This window comes from Tyto alba, unplaced genomic scaffold, assembly GCF_018691265.1.
Source record: "Tyto alba isolate M040663 unplaced genomic scaffold, T.alba_DEE_v4.0 Super-Scaffold_17, whole genome shotgun sequence".
NCBI lineage: Eukaryota > Metazoa > Chordata > Aves > Strigiformes > Tytonidae > Tyto > Tyto alba.
In genome coordinates this window covers 20,537,513-20,544,793 of record NW_024881279.1, presented here as the reverse complement: position 1 = coordinate 20,544,793, position 7,281 = coordinate 20,537,513, and the positions used below count along the sequence as shown (strand labels likewise).

The 7,281-nt window shown below is 51.8% G+C and overlaps 1 long non-coding RNA gene across 1 annotated transcript; it reads right to left on the bottom strand.

Annotated features, from left to right (window-relative positions):
• Positions 1-255: 255 nt before the first annotated feature.
• On the bottom strand, positions 256-6,824 carry LOC122153275. The gene is made up of 2 exons (XR_006165122.1): positions 6,235-6,824; positions 256-3,203 (listed from the first exon to the last, which is right to left on the bottom strand). It is a non-coding gene; the product is annotated as an uncharacterized LOC122153275 (long non-coding RNA).
• Positions 6,825-7,281: the final 457 nt, after the last annotated feature.

The window sequence follows — 7,281 nt, the reverse complement described above, 5'->3', positions numbered from 1 at the left end:
CAGCTGGCCTGGGCTGTGAAGTCCCCGAAGCCCGCTTAATCTCCCGCTTAAGGAGCGGCGGTGCTGGTGCGAGCAATGCACGCGATGGTATCAAAGGGCGCCTTGAATGCTGCAGAGCATTTACATTCAAAAGTCTCCGAAAGGTTTGGGATTTATCTCCATCCTGGGAGGGAGCCTTATTAGTGGCTTTTGCGTACGCCGCTCCTGAATAATGAGGACAATCCTGTCTTGGGAAGATAAATCCCAATATAATGATGCCATTGTCTTTCTTTATTGTAACTCTCCGTCAGCCCCTCATTTAACTGCTGTTTTACCCAAAGATTTTGACAGCCTGTTTTAGCACAGGAAGGATAATACAATGCTTTTTAATTGCCACCCGTTCTAAAATTAGCCCTTTCTTCTTTGGCTAATGAGCCACCGCACAGTCCTTTGGGCTTGAGCGTGGCCGGTTATGTCTCCTCATCCTCACAGCCGGGCTGGATCTCCTGCTGCTTCTCCGTGTCTTGCCGGGTCCGGCACACCGGCACGTCACCCGACCCCCTGTAGCAGTGGATGCTCTCTGCTTGAATCCCTCCTTTCCTACTCCTGCCCGCTTCGCATGGGAAGAGCAATCAATGGGGAAAGGTTTTTTCAGCTTTGCAAATTCTCCTACAATTATTGCATGAAAGAGGGTGGCTGAGAGAGACTACTTTGGTACAGAAATACTGCTCGGAAATAAATTTGCAAGAATATATTTCTGCCATGACAGGTATGGGGAGCGCTGGAGCCAGATTAAGCAGGCAGGCAGCTCATAGGTCATTACGAGTTCAAATCAGTTACCAGGGGGATGCAAAGGGAGCTGGATGTATTGTAAGAAGGTTTTCTGGAGAGGATTTGAGCAGTTTCAACTAGCTGCCATGGTTGGGATCGGCTTGAAAGTTTCCTAATGAATTTCTTTGTCAGCAGGAAATTGGGCTGTTGAGTGGAGGAACGTGCAGAATAGAAAAGCAGGCTCTTTCCGTTGAAAATCCACCAGTAAAAAATCCAGATAAAGCTAAAATCCTTTAACCTTTTGGCATGGATCCCCTGGGAGCTGTAGTTTGCTATCTTTGTGTCCTTAATTCTCCTTGGGCGCTCAGGGGCCAGAGCCCCGTCCCGGTGCAGCGCAGCAGCGTGGTGGGAGTTGGATCCAGAAACCACCGCCATGCCAGGACGTGCAGGAGCACAGCCCAGCCTTTCCTTCGCATGGGGCATCCCCAAGACCTTCGTCCCTGGGCTGGAAGGCCCGTGACACACACGTACCTGGCCAGCAGCATCCCCGAGTCGAGGGATTTTGGCTCCCAGGCACTCTGCTGCAACACTCAATTCTCTGCCAAAAAGTCGCGTGTCCCTGAGGAAATTTTGGAGAGCGATTTCTTGGTATAAATTTTCCAGCAGTTTGGAGTTTGCAATCAGTGGTAGGCAGAAGCCTCTGCCCTGCACACTGTCCCCATGGGGCCAGTGGCAAGGAGCACTCCGTGATGCTGGAGCAGTATCTGGAAAGGTTACAAACGCTGGGGCGCACGCGTGTTTTCCTCCATTCTAATTTGCTGTGCTGATTTAAATTGTTTGTTTGTTTGTTTTTTCACCAGAGATTGGTGACCCAGTGGAGGAAACTCAGAGCAGCCTTGCAGGGATTCGCACCGTTCACAAGAGCGTGTCTTGCGCTCATCAACAGGGTACATCCCCCCAAAACCAACTGACAGTAGTGCTGAGGTGGTTATCTCTGTTATGTGCATAAACGTCCCGGTCTGCCAGGAAGAAAAGGTCTTCAGCCGTTACCTGGTTACTTGGTGTTGGGGTCCAAAACCTGCTGAACCTTTGGAAAGGGTCTTATGGTCTTTGTGTGCTTTGGGCTGAGACAGTAGTCAATTAACGGAAGATCCCTTAGGAGTCTGAGCCGCCTTTTGTATTTATTGCAGCTCTGGTGCTTTCGAATTGTTTCAAAGACCTATTTTTCCTGCTTGTGTTTCCATGATCCAGATTTAGCAGGGATGGAGTGATCAGCAAATAGCCACAAGAGATGCCACTTGGTAGCGATGGTTTTGCCACACAGATGCTCACAAGGTAGGTGTTTGTGGCACCACGCTGGTACAGGGGACCCATAAATGAGTTTCAGCAGTTAGATCATCTCTGTATCTTGGCGCAGAAGATAACTGAGCAAATGGTGAATCCAGACCCCTGCCCGGCCGCGGATGCCATTAGCGGGTGTGAGATTCACCGCTGCTTTGGGAAGGTTGAGGCGGATCTGGTGATCGTGTGGCTGGCTCTGTTCGCGCCCATTTTGCCCCGTCTGTACCGCGAGCTCCGACCCCCCCGTGCTCTGCCATGATACCTTCGATACCAGCTGATGTCTGGACATAAAGGGCAACGTTCCTGTGGAAATGGACTGCCCGTGTCCTCCTCGCCCCGGAGCGTTTCAAAGTTAGAGCAGATTAAGTCGTGCTGAGTAAGCCACCGGCGGCTGCGGCGTTACCCAGAGCTGGATGCTCAATCAGCACGGCCACTGAACCCAAGGCTGGGCTGTGCAGCCACCTACGAGCCCGCAGAGCAGGGGGACGTGCAGTGGGATGCGTGGTGACAGTTGGGGGGGTTTGGCTGGTGGGGCTGCAGCCAGCAAAGAGGGTCTGGAAAGGTCCTACGCAGCCCCCGTGACATTTGCCACCCACGGTGGCCACCCCATCACCGGGGCGAGCGGGATGCTGTCATGATGTGGTTTTCCTAATCCCCAGTACCCTGCCGGCGGGGGTGCTCATTCCTGGGGTCTGCTTTTCACCTTGCCCCTGCGTTGAAGGTTCCTGTGGCTCTCGTGACCCCGCGGTGGCATTGATTTGCCACCAGTACTCGCTGGAGCAGGCGCAGATGGCACTGCTGGTGGTCCCTGCTCAGGGTAACGGGCTGGGGATGCTGCGGGAGGGTGCGGAGCAGCCACACGCCCCCAGGCAGGACCTCGTCTCCCTGTCCTGCTCGCTGGCTGCAGGTGCAGACCGAAGGGCTAAAGCAAGGCGTAGTTTTGCACGGAGCTGCCTTGCTGCAAGTGCAGGCAGGATGGGTTCGTGTTAAGTAGCCAGCAGCTTGGAGAAGTTTGTCCTCAGGATGCAGAAGCAGCCTGGAGGCTCCTCCTGACTCTTTTCCCCTGTAATGTGATGCTCTGTGAATATTATAAGAATGAATACAGTTATGCCCTGAAAAAAGAAAACTCATTTATTTATGAGGCTATTTGATTTCCTCTGAAATGCCTCATCTAGCAGCCCCCCTCCATTAGAAACCCTCTGAAGCTATGCAAGAAAGAGCCATATCTTATTATTTAAATTAATAAAGCAGCTGCAAATTTTTTGCTTCATTTTAAAATATGACTATAGAAAATATCCTTCCATGGACCATTTTTCCTGTGGTTTTCTTCTTGAATATTCCTAATTATGGCCATAATTAATTTTAACGAGTCACCCACCATCAATTCCACAGTAATTTGTAAGTGTCCTGCAGCTGACTTAAAAAAAAAAAAAATTCAAAGAGATGCCTTCCTCCGGCTGCCTCTTTAATGAAACCTGGGATTACTTAAGGAATTGGCACTTGGCCCCAGTGGCACAAAATTGCCTGGTCCTCAGTCAGAGCCAATGCTGTCCACCCGTTGATGGATGGCATCATTCAGAGCTTTTATAGGCGCACCGAAAGAGGCCAATCTGTCCGAACCGATAAATCTAAATCTTTTATAATATTTCATAGTTCTACCAGACATATGTATGAAGCCAATGTGATGCTTCATTTTCCCAGGGAAACAGCTCCTCCGAGGCCAATGGTCAACACCAAAGTTCTTAGACAAACTTTGACCTCTGGGGAAGGAGCTTGGGAAGGTCTGGATGGAGGTTGGGAGGGAGGTGGGAAGTTCTGGATGGAGGAGGTGGATGGAGAAAGGAGGAACAAGAAGTGCTATGGAGTCTCATCTCCATCTCTTGCACCAAGATAACATCGTATATCTCTACAAGAAGAGATTCCAGTTGCTTGTAGACACCCAAGAGTGTGGGAGCACCTCAAACTAACCTTCGCCATGTTATCCTCATAGGAGCAAGGAAATTAGGTGAAATACCAAACTCAACAGACTTTAAGAGCAGGGCTGGCAGGCTGGATGGAAGGGGAGGAATGGAGGGCTTGATCTGTGGAGCCATCCCGCATCCTCGTGAGGACGGCTGCAGGTGGAGAGCCCCCCTTCTGGCACCCACCGCCCTACTCTCTGCCAGGACTCGGGGTCACCGCTCGGCAGCAAGCGCAGCGCGGGCTGGGCAGCGGCACACTGCCTTCAACCATTTGTTTTAATAAAGAGCATCGCTGATGTCCTCATTAGAGCCCCGCAGCAGAAAAGCGAGGGCTGGAGGCCAGCAAGCAGCTACGTGCTCGTGGGGGCTTTCCACTGACATTTCGGAACTAATCAGGCCTGCTGCTGTTAGCCAGGGGTTTGACATGGAAAATAAAAAAAACAGGTAACAAGAAGATCCTCTGTATTATGGCATGGCTGGCAGCCAGGTCACTTCTTTAATTCCTGTGCAAGTATATTACTGGTGGTCCCCTCCTTTGATTTCATTTGCCTTTTCAAGTTCATCCAGAGCCCTTGCAGGCAGCCATGGAGTTTGGGGTTGTGGCAGCAGAATTTGGGATGTGTTTATTTCTACTACTACAAGTCCAAGCTTGGACTATTGCCACTGTATGCTGCTGCTGGGAAAATGAATTTTTCCTGCTGGGGTGTTGCTGTGATCCTCCTGCAGCACATTTCCTTGTTTAACTCCCCCAGCTAAGCTGGCGGTGACCCCAGGTCTGGCAGCAGAAGCAGGGCTGGAGGAAGGTGGAGTTGGGAGGCACAGAGAAAATCCTGACCTCTTACGGCAGCTATGCCAACCATCCTTGTTGCATCCCCTGGAAAAGCACTTATCGCTGGGTCTTAATCTGCAGTAGCTACAAAAGGGATAATATGTCTGTCTGGGGAGCAGTGGGAGGCTTATTGATGTTTATAAAGAGCGGCATGGAGAGGGACAGGGTTCAGAAACCCTGAGTCTGTTCCCAGCATTCAAGGGACTGGTTGAAAATTGTGAAAATATTGATATATGATCTATTTTTTTTATCTCCTAGTCCTGCACTGCTGAGTGCAGTGTAGAGCGCTGTGCACAGTCAATGTGTTCCCAGCTATTTCCAAATGATGTGCTGAGGTTTCTCTGCACCCCGTGGCCGGCGTCCTGGGAAAACACCCGTCTCACCTCTCGGGCTACGCATCTCATACAGACACCTGGGGATGGCAACAGTCCCTGAAGGAGAAATACCCAGGTTAACATTAGGAAATCCGAAGTAAAAAGGGACCCAGAGCCGTAATTTCACTTTAAATGCTTAATTTCCATTGTATTTGATGGGCATTGGTGGCCCAGGCAGACATCTCGGTGGCAGCCTGCCTGGCTCCCGAGCACAGGGAAGCGTGTGCATTAGCATTGCGAGCAAGGAAAGCGGGGAAGGGAGTGTATTAAAAGCATTCAATTGACTGAAAAGCCCATGAGGACGTAAAAGACGCTCACTCTTTACATATGCAAGGTTTAGCGATGATAGCATGAAACCGTGAAAAAAAAGTTTCCTCTTTATTGCAGCTTGAAATGGTGAAATACGGGCTGACCAGCAGCTACGGCAACCGTTTTATCCTCCAATTTACTGCTCTTACTTCCAGGCTGGCCCCGAGAGCCCGGCTCCCTTTGTACCGTTTTTCTATTAGTGGGTTTTATTTGCGGCTGGGAGCTTTGTACTCGCAGAGCAAAACCCGTCTTTGATCCTGGCCCATCCTGCCTGGGCACCGCTCCAAGCCGCTGCGCCGAGGCTGGGGAGAGCTGCTCTACCCGGCCGGGCGGTGCCGGACAGAGCGGCCACCGGAGACCTGCCAGGCTACAGCCCCACGAGCAGGGGTTGAGCCATGGGAAGCAGTCATAGCAAGAGCAGGTCAAGGAGAGCAAGTGGGTCCAGCGGTGCCTCAGTTTCCCCATCCTGTTTCCCTCCCCCCCTCCCTAGGGGCATCGCAGGTTGAGGAGGGGTGCGAGAGGCTTGGAGACCCCGTGCTCTGGCATGGCCACCCCGGGGGACCCCGGGGACACTGGGGCTGCCCACCAGAGCCGGGGCCAGTCCCGGTTTTTGGACAAGCTCAGTTTCCCAACAGACTCGAGTGAGATTTGCTGGAGGTGCCAAACCTACCTCTAAGCATCGTTTTCCAGCCTCTGGCGGCTGGAGTCTCCTGCAGCTTTCTCTGGCCTCATTCCCAGTCCTCCCAGTCCCTAAAGAAGAAACCCAGTTGAAGTTGCCTTGTGCTGGGCTGAAGACATTTAATCACTGTCTTGGTGTGATGGAAATACGAGCTACTCCTGTGCCAGTCAGGACATGCTCTTCTTGCACGGACAAAGATGAGCAAGGAACCATCCGAGCATGAAATAGTTGTCTGGCTTCCAGAGGGTCACAAGATATATGGATTATGAAGTAGAGACTCCCACAGATCCCAGATTATCAAATAGGAAGACTGCAGGAGAAGATTGCTTCGACATGTTAGATCACAGGAGCGCTGTCTTGAATTCAGAGCTGGGCTGAAGCTCCAGCCCAAAGGCTAGCTACGTCCATGGGACTCTTGTTTATAAGCTTTGGGTTTGCCCCAGATTTAGCCGTCTCTGCACAAAGCTTCTTGGTCGTCATAATTATCTCGCGCCTGTTTCTGTCTCCAGTTTACAGGAATGGGCAGCTTTTGTGCATGGGTGTGCTATGTGGAGCAGAAGCCATCTGAAGGTTAGAGCATTTTGAAGGGCTGGAGATTGGGATTAAAGAGGACACTGCAGGCAGGTTGAACAGAAACTAATCGGATTAGCGGCATTAGGTTTGACATCGGTGGGAGCTGCCTCGTGCGTGCGGATCAAGGGCCTTTAGAAGAACAGGCAGTCACCGGGGGGGAGCCCAGCAGTGCGACGGCAAACCCCGAGGGGCTGTCAGAGACCGCGAGCCCCTTGTCTGCCTGGGATCCAAAAGGATGCTTTTGCCGGTGGGAGGATGCTGCTCTGCCCTCGAGGAGCCTCAGAGATAACGAGTAGCAATGCCATCATGGGTGTTAGTGCCCAGAGCACGAGGGCTCGCTGGTGTTTTGCCCAAGTTGGGCTTTATCACTGCACTTGGCTCCGAGCTGCAATGCGTAGTGGCCTCCCACAGGCGATCACTGCACCGTCCCCCTTTTCCAGGTCACGGGCCCTGCAGCTGAGGGTC